Source organism: Apteryx mantelli, unplaced genomic scaffold, assembly GCF_036417845.1.
Source record: "Apteryx mantelli isolate bAptMan1 unplaced genomic scaffold, bAptMan1.hap1 HAP1_SCAFFOLD_62, whole genome shotgun sequence".
NCBI lineage: Eukaryota > Metazoa > Chordata > Aves > Apterygiformes > Apterygidae > Apteryx > Apteryx mantelli.
Window position 1 is genome coordinate 143,748 of NW_027118791.1, and position 15,066 is coordinate 158,813.

A 15,066-nucleotide genomic window follows, 5' to 3' on the forward strand; every position below is an offset into this window, starting at 1 on the left:
TGGTGTTTCTTTTTTTTTCCCCTAGGGTGGTTATGCTTGGTGACGATTACCTTAAATTAACACAGATGCAGTGCAGTGAAGAATGACCTCTCCTGTCGGAAAGGTCATTATTGCAGTATGTTTTCGATTTTGGAAGGTAAAAACAAACAGAACATCAATTTAGCTCATTTTACAATCTTTGAGCTCTTTTGTCCAAGTTTCTTGCACAAAGGAGTTGTGGCTTCTAGTCTATTGGAACAATTTTTTTGGTGAAAAGTTCAGAATAAATCTAAAATAAAACAATTACTACAAATACTGGTTGAATTTAAAACTTCAGTAATGTTTAAAGCCTTGATATTATAAGTGAGCAAGCAGTGAAACATGCAAACAGTATTCTAGTGATGGACACCTCAGTAGTCAAAGGTGAAAATATGAGTTGCAATAATCTAAATGAACATAAAAGCTTCACTCTGGATGAATTTAATTGAAGACACTTCTGCATGAAGGTGTATTTCTCAAATGCTATACATCAAATTATATGTCTTGTTAATGCCACAATCAACAAAAATAGTTTATTAGTTTCCTTTAGACTCTGAGACTTCTTTTAGCCATTTGCAAATACACAGAATACTGTAAGTACATAATTATTTTCATTGGCCAGGACAAAAGCAATACCACAAATAGGTAAATAGAAGTGAGCTTTTGAATAATGATATATAGAGGCCATTTAAAAAAAAATGTTGAGAAGTAATTTCCAAAACACCATCTGGAAGATAATTGAAATGCTTCTGAAAAAAGTATATTATCCCCAATAAATGTTTTTTTTTCACCTGAAGGGCAACATCCTGTTTAAAATGCCAACACTAGTTAAAAAACATTCTTTCTTTCTGTGTAACACATCACTTCATATTATTGAAATGTTGATCAAAGCTGCTATAAAAACTACATTTTGCATTTTTCATGTGTAATAGGCATGATTTTCAGGAAAAGACTATACATTTTAGTAAAGCAAAACCTTTAGTAATGATTTTGAAAACAATTTTAATTAAGGAGCAGGTAAAACACACGAAAGGTTTCACATTAATGAAAGGCGAAAAAACATTCCAGGCAAAAATTGACCCATTTTCTTTAACATTTGCAGCCAAATTTTCAGTTCCTTGAAAAGCAAAGTTAACTGCAACAGTTTCAGCTGAAGGATTAAATCCTGAGGAAACAAATCTGGAAAAAAAGAAAAGAATCACTATGGAAAATGACTGGCTATATTAAAAAAACTGAATTGTCCGACAAGTTTTGAAACATTGCAGTAACTCCCAGACAAACCACATCAAACCCAGCCCAGGCAGGATCATTCATAATCAATTTACCACTGTATCATGTTATTTATGTAACTAGGATGCAGTTTTGTACCTTCCTATGTTTGCGAAGATGCATGTTATTCAAAATTAAACAGCCCACATACAAGAATGACACAAAGGTGGACTAGAAACCCAAATTGCTACCTATGTCATGTCATGTGTGCAATTAGTTTATCTATCAAGTAACAGCAACACCTACGGAGAAACTGAAGAAGAATTATTAAAAAAAAAAAAAGATTTCAAAATATGATTTTCTTCATAGTATCTGAAATTGTAACCAGTAGAAAAGTAGTTAAGGAATAGTCTTCCAGGGCATTCAGCTGCAGAAGAAGAAAAACTTACTCCTTATGCAGGCCTGTTGATTTCTGTATTAAAGACAAATTTTCAGTATAATTAAGTATTATTGTTCAGAAATAGAATTCAGCTGGATTTTTGAGGAGATGGTGAGGAAAAGCTGTTACTTCTTAAACAACTTTGCTTTTCAGGAAAAAAAAGCAACATTTTCATGAAAAATGACATACTGGTCAAAAGTCTATACTTGGGTTCAATATTTTGGATTTTCTGGAAGACTAAATATTTTGAGAACTATTTGTAAGCAATGTGTTCTTTTTTATATTACCACTTATACTTTAATTTTGCTCAATGTGTTCGAGTCCCAGAAGCAGGATTCCTCAGCTACTCAGATGCCTACAGAAGGTTCTCCTGCTGCCATAATTATAGCACAAACCTGAATGACATTACCTAAGCTGACATATGTTCGCATCTGCCAGCAAAGATGTGTCCACATGTTAGGTTCTTCCACCACAGCAAGGTAAACATGGTGTGAGTGTCGCCACGCTCTAGCTCGGTCTCATGGTGCCACCGGGAGTGCACTGCAGCTTCCCGCCGCAGGGCCACAAAGCACAGACCTCAATGTGAGAGATGCTAAAATGGCGTTTATTGTGAGCTGCGCTCAAGCTTATATACGGTTGCATTTCGCCCCCACCCCTAGTCTGCGCGTCACACCGCATGATCTTCCGCTACGCCTACTCTACCGCTTCTCATGCAAATATCTTTGCCTACTCAGTTTCCCAAGATCCCTCACAGTGTGAGTGTAAGAGGTTTTTGGTTTTGTTTTTTTTTTGCCACCAAGGTGGCACACAGAGCTCTGCAATGCAAACCTTCCCTCATCTGAGGAGACTGGGAGCAGACTCAGAATGACCAGGGATTTCGTATCATAAGCTCAATTTTTACATTCTTTGTTTTCATCCTCATTTTGATTATAACAAATGGGTGGAATCCCAAAGTGCAGCATGCTGCCCCCACACCTAGCAGAACTCAGCCTTCTTGCTTTGGGTAGAGTTTCTAGTCCTTAGTAACAGGAGGCCGCCAATGTGAGCTGCTTTATCCTCACTGGCCTGAATTTTAGTCAACCTGTCCTAAGTACCAATACATGATACCTGCAAGGAAAGTGACCTTTCAGGGGACTTGCACGGTGAGGAAGTATTCACAAGCAGCAATTGAATTTGGGGTGAAAATGTAGAATCTCGGAGTAGAAGCCCTGTGAGCAATTGGTACCTAACACTCTTACCTGGGACTTTGCTTTTCCCCACTAGGAAATTACTTCAGCCATCAAAATTAACTGACTTACTGACTTGGTTGAAATAAAAGCAGGTTTGACAGAACTTAATCTTAGACAAATCACCCAAATAAGCATGCTGGGGAACATGGGATTTTGCTGAAACACTAAGTGTAACCATTGTTGCATGATTTTATGTTGGCATTTTGAAGCAATACAGTGAACTGAAATCCTGACCTCATGCAAGAAATTATTAGAAAAGTGGATGAAATGGTGCTTCCACTGAAGTCAGCACATATAGTTTGAGCCCATGTGTGCAGTCCTTTGAAAAAAAATGAGCTGGAAATACTTATTCTTTGCAGCCTATTTTCATTACCACTGTCTTAGAAGAGAGGCAATCACTTATATGTGTTAATAAAAATGCAGTGCAAAGCTACCTGGCTTTGCTGACACTGTATTTTGAGCTAAGAGTTCTGCTTAAGGCTTCAAATGCACTGGAATAATTAAAGTGCTGTGTTAAGCAAAAATATTAAGAATAAGGAAGCTTCCTCCCAACCAAAGCCACCAGAACAAGAAACCCACTCATTTCTACAGCTCATTGGTGGGTCCAGGCCAAACCAGGCATCGCTGAGAGGTCAGCCCTGTTCTGCTGCAGGAGGTTTGGCCAGGCCTTATTTTTGAAGTCAGCTCCATGCTATAATGACCAGATTCACGCGGTCCTGTCAAAGCTTTTAACCCTAGACCTTAAAAAAATATGGCAAGATTGTGTATCTGAAGTATCTGAAACAGCAATGTTGACAAATGAAAATACTGAAGTGTACCATACAACCAATGTCTATACTGCCTACTACTGATATGCAGCATGGGTTTTTATCCTGATTCTTCTTCTGTGGGTGATATTACAGTTATGCATAGACAGCCTTGCTATTATCAGAATATAAATCACAGAATCACAGAATTGCTTAGGTTGGAAGGGACCTCTGGATATCCTCTAGTCCAATCCACTGCTCAAAGTAGGGTCCACTACAGCGGGTTGCCCAGGACTATGTCCAATCAGGTTTTGAATATCTCCAAGGATGGAGATTCCACAAGCTCTCTGGGAAACCCGTTCCAATGACTGACCACCCTCCCTGGAAAAAAAGGTTTTTTCTTCTGCTTAAGTGGAATTTCCTGTATTTCCATTCGTGCCCATTGTCTCTTGTCCTGTTACTGGATACCACTGAGAAACATCCCCCCATCAGTTATTTATAAGCGTTGATGAGATCCCCCCAGGGCCTTCTCCTCTCCAGGATGAAAAATCCCAGATCTCTCAGCCTCTCCTCATATGAGAGATGCTCCAGTCCCTTCATCATCCTTGTGGCCCTTTGCTGGACTCGCTCCAGTATGTCCATGTCTGTCTTGTACTGGATATAGCACTCCAGGTTTGGCCTCACCAGTGCTGAGTAGGAGGGAAGAAACACATCCCTCGACCCACTGGCGACACTCTTCCCAATGCATCCCAGGATGCTGAGCCACACTGGTTGCTCATGGTCAACCTGTTGACCACCAGGACCCCCAGGGCCTTCTCTGCAAAGCTGCTTTCCAGCTGATCGGCCCCTAGCCTGTATTGGTGCATGGTGCATTCATCTCGATGCAGGACTTTGCATTTCCTTTTGCTGAACTTCATGTCAGCCCATTCTCCAGCCTGTCAAGGTTCCTCTAAATGGTAACACAACCATCTGGTGTCCTTGGATATATATTAAGATATATACTCAGGTATATTTGTTAGGAAAGCAAAGAATATATGATAAGTGATACAATTTCACTTCATGTGCAAAGAATTTGCAATCTAAGTGGACAAAACATGAAGGTAGAAAAAGAGGGTTATCCTTAATTTAGAGATCAATTGAAGCACAGATTTTAAATAATTATCTTATGGTTGCAAAGCAAGTCTGTGGCAAAGTAGCTAATTAATATCCCCTAGTCTACTGAATTAACCAGAAGGTAATTCCTACATCCAGTGTACCTCAAAATACACCTACCATGCAGGTAAAGTTATGCAATGTGCAACAGTAGAAAATGTAATGAAGTAGATTACTATTGCATGTAATTTAGATAAAATGACCAAAACCGAAAAAACATTATCAGTTCTCCGGTAAAAACGGCAAGTCAACTAACACGCCAACCCTAAATGTACTTTCTAAATATCTATTCAGCATTTAAATATCCAAACATATATCAAAAATTAAACCCTAAAATTCTCTTCTATTCAGCAAGCCTTAATTTCTGTGATCAACAGCATTTAATGTGCAAAATAGAACCCATGCTTACAAAGTCTGCTATTTCATGTCTGCAGCCAAGTTAATACGTTGACCTATAGTGCAGGTCCCATACAGCTTGTCCATTATTGTTTAAAAACTGTTCAAGGCAAAAGTGGTCAGGTATCTTCAGACATTTTAAAATTTACACTTGCAAAATATCTGTTTACTGAATGCATCAAAAGCACAATAGATACTACCCTGCACATATTACATATAGATATTACTGCATACTACAGCATTTACATAATACCGGAAAATATTCATGACATCTGAATTCCGTACGCAAAACATGCATATTCAATATTATTTAAATTACAGCAAGACTTTTCAGACATTAGCTATGGCTCACATGTATTTAGAGAGGTAATAGAAAAAAAGGATTATTTATTCCATGTCTCTAATCTTTCAACTGTTATAAAAGAATGAGTATCTTTTTAAAAGCTTAATCTCCTATATCACAAATATATATTTTTTAATATATCCTGTATCCACACCATTCAGGAGCAAAATTCTCATTAAAATTTCCCTCTTTTAAGTTAACACATGCACTAACAGCACAGGCATTTATATTGCATTTTAGATACACAAATTCTTATCAGTATGCTGAAACCAAATACCCAGCACTGTTTCGTGCCTGAGCTAGTCTTGCCCAGAGCTTGTATACATGTCTGTTTTTGCGCAATCACATATATCAAGGTAAGTGTAATTTTTTTCTTTCATACATCAGAGAATTTCTTCTTATATCTATGAAAAGACTCCTCTCAGAAGCATGCAGTATGCTGTTTAACTACACATCTGCAACTTTAAAGAAAGGTTGAATTGTACTATGGACCACTGCAAAAAGGGCTTGTAAAAACGATGAGGATCTTGTTTTCCGTAAGCTTTAACACCAAAAGGCTGCAGCTAACATGCTTATCTAAAGCAAGCTTTGGTCTGCTCTTGCCAGTCAAAACCCAGAGACACTCCAGCCTCTTTGTCCTTTATTTCAGTTAGGTTTAGTATTATCTGGTGGGGCACTTCCATCCCTTATTAAAAAAGAAAAACACCCCACAGAAGTGTCACAGATGTGAACATTGCAGGTGTGGGGTATCTTCTGGGGCACCACCCCCTGCCTTTGGGCAAGGGCACCATCTCCTGCCGCAGAGCCCCACACCTCAGGGAAGCCAGAGACCAGGACACGCAGCAAATTAGAAGAGTGCCTTGTTCCCAAATGGGGAAACAGTCTGCAGGCCACAAAGGCAGATGCCACTTAATTTGGGAGACATCACAGTAACATTCAGTGCAACTCTCTTACACTGCAGTTTACAAGCCAAGAAGTCAGTCAAATCACATCAGGTACATAAAAACACAACAGGTGACTGCACTTAAGCTAAAACAGAGTAAGAAGGCTAAAAAAAGGCAATTAAAACAAGCAAAAGCAGGATGAATATGGGATGTATTTCTGGACATTATCTCACCCTATGCAGAGCCAGCTACAGTTACAGAAACACATCCTGTCACCAGGCCTCCACACAGAAGAGGGGTAGGATGCAGAGCAGTTTAAAAGGGCAGATAATTCATGTCGCTGTCTGCTCTGGCCAATCAGCGTAATTAATCTAGCTCTGCAACTGGCCCTAATGAAGATAAGGTACCAAAAATCCTGTTTGCTGGAGCAAATGGGGGCCCAGGAAATGAAGCCAACTGTAATCTGAATCAGAGCACAGAGCCATCCAAATGTATTTAATTATTGCTCAGCAGAAGCCACCAGAACTTTTGGAAGGTGTCAGTAGCCACAGCAAGAGTAGGATGCCCAGAGGCTTGAAGATCCTGGATTTATAAAAATGTTTTGCAGTAGACAGTGAAACTTATATTAACCAGGAGAAAAAAAAAATCCCATTCTGTGCTGAAATATGTCTCTGTCTTATTACAATCTTTATCTCCCTGAACAAAGTTCTCCAGTAGGCAGAATCCTTGTTTCTAATCTGCCTGAGTCAGTGACTCAGTCTGTGACCTTGGGCTAATCACTTGACCTTCCTGCAAATCAGTCAAGCCAGCTGGAAAATTGGGTGAAAACATCACCTCGCTGAAAATCAGCTTCTGCACCTAAGATGAGTTTTTCTTCAGAAAAAAAAAAAATCAACTGCAGAGAAGAAAATAAATTATTATTTATCTTGAACTCTGGGTTAGAAGGCCAAACCAATAATTTGCAGTGTTCACTCTGTAATGATATGATACTTGCCCCATAAATACCATGACACTGTGTAAGGCTGTCCATATAAATAAATTGTCTGCAGTTACTTTGTAAGCTAAGTTTATTCATACATATACAAGTTTTTAAAAAGTGCTGTGCTGTCAGTTCATTTTTTCAGCATTTAAAAAAAACAGTGCTCTCAATGGTTGAAACATCCTTGCAGAAAAGCTGAAGCTCAGTAAAACTTACGTAATTCAAACCAAGGTTCCAAACACATTCCCATCTCAAACCAGTGTGGTTTGAATGGGAACATAAATTTTTTTTTACAAATTCATAGAAACCAGCAACATTTTTAATTCCTCAAAAAAATCCTTTAATGTGATTATTAAACACTTGCAAATAATATGTAATGGATGCAAATTTATCTACTCTTCAGTTACTATCAATTATTGATCTTTCTGGTGGAGAAAAGCTGATTTGGACCCCTTCTGTTCCAAATAGCCCCGGAAGTTTACTATTTTAACTCATGCATTGGAAATCTAATGTTCCCTGATTTTGTTATGCATATGTTGTCTGAGATGTCATAGATAAGTAGAAGGGCATAAATAAACAGAGCCATAGAAAGCAAATAATGTTACAAATACCTATAGCAGACTGAAAAATAGACTTCTTTATCTGACAAAGTCGCATTTTACTTTTCTTCCGTTATCTATCACATTTTCCTTTATTTCACGCTAAAAAGAAGTAAAAATATTGAAATTTTCTGCAAAGAAACAAAACAAAATTTTTAGAAAATACTAACATAAAACTTGTAGTATTCCCAAAATAGAAAGACTGACTTTTATGTTGTGGGCCTGAAATGAAAAATCTCATTTCAAGTTACCTTTAATTTCTGACACGATGTTTTTCCCAATTAAATGCATTTCCAGTTCCTTCATGACTGTATGGGTGCAGATCTTGCCCAGATAATATTTCTCATAAACAAAATGCAGTTAAGTCACTCAGATCTATAATGGAAACATGGGAAGTTTGTCTGGGGGGTGGGGGTGGGGGGAATACTGTTGAGGAAAAAAAAAATTGCAAAATTTTCCTGCTGAATAAATGTTCAGCGTTTTCAATTTGCCCTAGATATATGGAATATTTGAAACTAAAACACATCAATGTTTTAGAAGACAAACTATTGTAGCTGACAGAAATACCTTTGAGAGAATTCAACTTACATCATACACTGAAATTGGGACTCAGAAGCCATGAACAGGTGGCCTAAATTCCACTGAGGTTAATCTAAGTCAAACATTGGTAACTCGTCTGGTTAACATCTCTGAAAACCTGGATGGAATTAATGGGAAACAGTAAGTAAACAAATTCAGATGTGATTTAAGGTGATCTTAGGTATCTGTTCATCCATTCCATTCATTCTAGTATTAGTTTAGATCAGAAATGGTTTAGTGAAGCTTTTTGAGCAGATATCCTTATGTTCTTGGCCAACCAACACTGGAGTTCTTCAGCTCCTGAAGTTCCCTTAGGCTCTTGTTCAAGAGTAAGATTCTGCTTTCCCTAAAGTTAGTGCATCCAGAAACTATGGTATGAGAAGGACTTTATGCATGGGAGGGGAAAAAAAAAAAAAAAAAAGAGATGCTCAGGTTCTCACTTCATACGAACTGCACAGGACTGGACTGAAAGGGTGAACATTCAACAGTCTCTCAACCAGTTTGCTTTACAGTTTTAATATTATTCATTCCAGAAGTAGTGTGCTGAACTAATACATAATTTGAAGTATTGGCCACTGTTACTGAGATTTATTGACCATAATGGTCTAATATTTACAAAGGCTTTGGCTCCCTCAATAATAATTTCTTACTTTCAACAAATAAATCTCTATGTTGGTCTCCTAACAAGTCAATATCTAGTTATTATACACAGATAAAGTAGTTTGAATTACATCCGTTTCTACTACCTTCATTTGCCATCTATGCAGTTGATTCTGCCCTGATTATATTAAGTGGAAAAGCTATATTCTTTGAATATACTTTTTAAATAATACAGAAAATTGTTCCAGCTAGTTTTATTTACTTTTGTATTGAAAGAAACATAATTCAATTTCTACTTTACTTAAAGGAATATGCTTCATTAAATGGGAGAGGTTACTTTAATATTTTAAAGAGCTGACTTTCATTACAAAGTAGAAATTATTTAAAACTTGCCTTGCCCTCTGTGTGATATAATATAGAGCTGTATTTAACACTGAGAAGCAAAAATTCTTTAATTTGCTAACAGTAGTTCAGCAACTGAATACTGAGTCTTATCAGAAAAGTTGATTTTGTACTTGTAAAACTACTGCATATTACTTTCCCCCTTTCTTATACATTAAAAAACAGTGATCACATCTCGATTAACCTTTCTGTAATTTTATTCCACCTCTCAGACATATTCACAGGAGCCTAATAAATAGAAAAATGTAACTTTGACCCCAAGTGACCAAAACCAATTCCAATCACTTAGATGCCTCAAGGTATCTAACAGCCATCATATGTGTGACCTTTAAGAATTGAAATGCTCTGTGGGTTTTCTTACCAGTGGCAGCTCTCCTAAAATACACACACTTCTGTGTGTGTGGCTATGAGTTATATACCCACCCAGTTCATGCTCACTATTGTGATGTTAGGGAAAAAATGAAAAGAAAAAAGGAAATTGTGGCTTATCCATACAAAAGAGAAATCTAAAACCAAAGTGCTCCTTCAGACCACAACTACGGTGGGAGTAGTGCCTCTGGCTGTCACTGCTGGGAACCACAGGGTCCAAGCTTGCTCACCAGATTGCTTTTTGTCCTCCTCACTCTACTCACTTCAGCTCAGGAGGTGCTCTCTTTTGGCCCTGACTTGACCTTGGGAAAGGCGTGCTATTTGCTTGCACTGCATCTTGGTTTCTTACACTGTTCCACATATGTAAGGTGTCTATTCATTGCCCAGGCTGTGCCCCAAGGCACTGGTATCACTAGAAGACCCATGATTATCTCGTTCCTGACCCTTTCTTCCAGGTGCTATTTGTAGAGAGGGAAGTAGCCTCTAGACCGTGGGCTGTCTAGTGTACATTATTCATATGACTTGGTATTTCTTACTAGGAAACTAACTAGGTTTGATTAAAAAAAAAAAAAAAAAGCTTAGTGAATATATTCACAACTAATTATGAATCTGACAGATTTAGCTTCTTGTGCTTAGGGAATATGAGAGCAATCATGATTACTGAAAATGTATCATTTGATATAATTATTTTGGGACTAATCTAAGGTATTCCCTAAAGTTCTCCATAAGTATTTGATATTCCATATCAATAGTTGGTATTTGCAAGTTGTGTTGATTTGTGCTCTGCTTCAGCAAGGTGTTTAAGCACGTACATATCCTCAGGAGGCAAGTTATCTCATTACATTTAAATGGAAGTTCATATGTGTTTAAATGTAGTTTGTGGAATCAGGCACCTGGTTAGATATGACTGTTCAGATAGTCAAGTATTTTGATGACCTCTTGATAAAAATAAACTGCAATGAAAGAGTGAAATCAGTGTAATTAATCCTGCCACAATACAGCAAAAAGGATAGTTTAGTCTCCAAGTAACAGACAGAAGAACATCTCAGTACATTCTCAGTGTTATTAACTGTCATATTTGCTGTTCTACCAAACTAAAATATTGAACATTAAATAGTTTTTCATTCTTCAAAACCTAGGTCATGGAGCTGATTTTACTGAGGTTAGCTTTTCTTGAGGTTTTCTATTGTAAAAGAACAACACAGAGATAGGACAGACATGTTCCACCTAACTTTCACCACAAATGACTCTGTCGCTATCAGCAAAACACTCGGAGAGGATCAGCTCCTGATGAAGAATACCAGTTGAACCTGAACACAAGCAAGATTTGAATTATGTTGATGACAGAAAACGGCCTGAGAATCTGCAGCCATGCTTAGAATCTTTTTCAGTGAAAAGTACACATCTTAAAATTGTCAGGTCAGTCTATACTCTAGAATTGTTCCTCAGTTTCTTATTGATGATAAAGTCCCTGAGACCACCATCCCTGAGCATTTTTTCTACACTCTCTATTCCTCACACCAGCAAGCAGTGACCTTCTGTTTGTTGCTCAAGTTTTATCACCTTTCGGTTGAGCTAGAGCAGAGCTGTATACCTGGGCTTTTGGTCTTCAGCACTTCACATATTCCCATCAGTGCAAAATCAGCAGTGCATCTTCCCAGACACAGGCACTATGAACAAACCACAGGTCCTGCCCCTGCCCACCCAAAGAAACAAATGCAGTGCCACAACCCTCACCCTCAAGATCTCAGTTGCCCGTACCCAGGGGACCAAAGCACAGATTAAAGCACTGTGAGAAAGACAACACATAATCACCCTGTTCCTTTGGTGCTAAGAAATCTTCTGTATTAAAAAGTATATCAGTGCAGACATCTGTGAGCTTGGCCTAATATTGCAGAATGGTCTCCCAGGAAATTAAGGACCATCAAATACTGCACAACCTTCCCTTCGAAATGCAAGCTGTGCTCTGCTTCCTCGCCTGCACTCGCCCAAACCTATTGTTCCTCTGTGCATCCTTCAAGCCAAACCACGCCACGCTGCTCGTTTCCCCAAAAGGGAAGACAAGAGGGCAAACACAAGACAGATGTTAGTTCTGCTGATTAATTCAGTACACAGATACATCGAGCATGTGGTTTAAGAACCTAAACAAGCACTACAGACTACTGAGTTACTAACGAGTCTAATTTCATGATACCTTAGGAAAGCTGGTTTGAGAAGTACCCCACAGAATAATAATATACCTCTTATCCATGCCTTTCACTCAGTGGCTCAAGAAGTCCAGGAAATAAAGTAAATGGAAGTGAGATAACAGAGGTTTCATACTCTCCATACCAATTTAAAAACTATTGAGAGGTTCATGCATTTTCAGATTATGTCAGGGTGTCATTTGTCTTTGTTTGGCACCAATTCTCTAGTAAGCTTGTCTTTTCACCATATAAATGGGTCTGATGTTGTATTAGCACAGGGGACTAAACAGAAGCAGCCATATAGTACTACCCATGCATTTAAAAGCACAACCTATTTCAGCTGATGTCAAAGGAGCTTTCCCACTATCAAAGCTGAAACAGGATTTGACCATAACAGATAGCTATATTCTACTCGCAGTGAGTAGAAATAAATCGAGAAAAATGACATTCTCACCAGATTTGCTCTGAATTTACACTGCTGTCTCTGAAAGCAGAATTTAGTTCTGCTTATCCTCAGTTTTAGTTTATTTGCAGTAATGAAAAGCATGGCTAAAGGAATTTTTCATAGGCAGTACCACTGAAAGAAAGGTACATTTCAAACATTTAAATGTTTCCAAATACAGTTTTTTCTCTCCATTTACTGTGATAGGATTTGACGGGCGAGTGAAGAGTTAACAGGACTGAAGTTTGTCAATTGATATGCAGAAGAACTGATAGCACAAGAGCTGAGGTGCACAAAGCTGTTGAACAGAGGACTTAACAGGACTAAAGTCGTCTACCAACCGATATGCGCAAGGATTGATATGCGCAAGGCTGAGGATTGGAAGCATTAACAAGACTGAAGAAGTTTGCCACCTGGAATCTGCACGGACCCCCGGGGAGGGAAGAAACAATACGGAGGTCCTGTGGTCTTGCCTCGCTAGCAGGGTCCTCCCAAGCAGACAAACAAACAGTCCTGGGATCGTGAAACTTGCTAAAAGTCAGCAAAAGCGTTGTTTGCCCAGAGCCCCAGCCGTATAAAAAGAGACTTGGGAGCGAGGAGAGTTTGAGCAGGGACGGGAACGTGACCTGACCATCCTCTCCGCCTGGACCGTGAGTATTCCCCCTCCTCCCCTTTTCCTGGGACACTGGGTTAAGGGAACTCCTCGAGGCTGAGAGTCCTCTCACTGAGAGAGTGAACAAGAAAGCTTTCAAGCAGGGATAAGCAGTCCTTCCAATGAAGAGCGCAGTAATCGACAGTTTTGGGTTATCCTTTCTAAATTAGTAACAGATGGGTTTGTGTTATCCTTTCTAAATTAGTAATCGCATTATTTTAATGGATGTTACTAATCCAAGAACTTGTGTGAGGAAATAAACATCTTTTTTATTATTATTACATTACTGTCTCAGTCGTTGCTATTGAACCTTCATAGCATGACAGCGTGACAGGATTATTTCCTGACGTGGAAGATGTAATAACAATTAAACAATTGACAATTAAATCACCTGCAGGTGACCCTGTAGAAATGGAAAATTTTTTTTCTTTGTTTCTTTTTCTGGTCCTCTGTTTCTGCTAATCATACTGAAAAGAAGATGAAGTATGCATAAGACCTTCTCTACATGGACTATCTCTAAAATATGAATGTTGAATCCAGCTTTTGAATTTAAGGCCTATTTTCTTTTAATGCAAGTACGAAAATTCCAGTAATGTTAATCTGAGTTCTGCACCTGTCTAGATGGAAAAGTAGTCTTTTTCATGTTTTAGTATAAGACAAGGCCCAGCAGAGTTATAAAGAGCTAGAAACATCTTTAAAAAATTCTAATATAAAAGGACAAAATCATGATTTTTGTATTGCAGTTTTCATCAATAAAATTTATTTCTGAACTTATCGAAAAGTTTATTCCCTTCAGCCGACCAGTGTCAGCATTATTAACAGTAATGTTTATATGGGACAGACTTACTGCAATGACAAATTATCTCATTTACGGTAGTGTCCAGAAGTTCCCTTGTTATAAAAGTTACAAATTATGCCAATTACTCATCACTTGGTTATAATACCTTCCTGACACACAATATAAATTTGTTCATAAAAAAATACGATTCCGTCCTCTACCCCTCCCCCTCCGCCTTTCACTAAGGAGATGGCATGACTGGGGGTGATGGTTATGGGTCCTGGGTTTTTACCGCATCAAAGTGTTTATACTGGAGGTAAGACAAGAAATTGGAGCTGCATCTGGGCAAGCTATAAAATCTACATATTAATATCTTAACACGGAATAGATCCATTCCAAGGAATGCAGCTTTTCCAAAGGGGCCTGGACCCTGATAATCCTGCTCCCAGCAGAGTTTTGGACTTACTTTGGAAAATGAATATATACCACTGATCAGTGTACGCTGCTCATTTCGTTTCCCTGAAACAGTGCAGTGGTTCGGCTGTATGACCCTGAACGCTATAATATATATCCCTGGGGTGCGTAAAGCCACTGCAAGATAATATTACAGAATACAAAAAGCAGATTAAGAATAGCACATGTGCTTATAGCCTTGCCACATTGGGCCTTTAATGGTATAGCTTGCATGCTTAACTGCTGTTTTGCAGACGGTGAACTGCCATGGAACACCTTGCACTGATAGGTACTAGAGATTTAAAATGCCTGCTTTGCTCATGGCTGCTATTTGTTTTAGTTCTGATTTAAGAAGAATGCTAATCTATATGAGGTATTTAGAGCCTGATTAATGTTATGAATTGCATTGGATAAGGTTGATTTACTTTTTGAATTAAATATCTATTTAACTGTAAGTTTCAGTACATGCTAGAGTGCTTGCAAGGGGTGCTATTTTATTGCCTGATGTAGCTTGCTTGCTGGCTTTTCTTAATATTTAAATAAAACCTTTTGACATAGCTGCAGCTTCCCATTTCCTTACTAATAATTGAATGTAAATGGAAAATAACAAC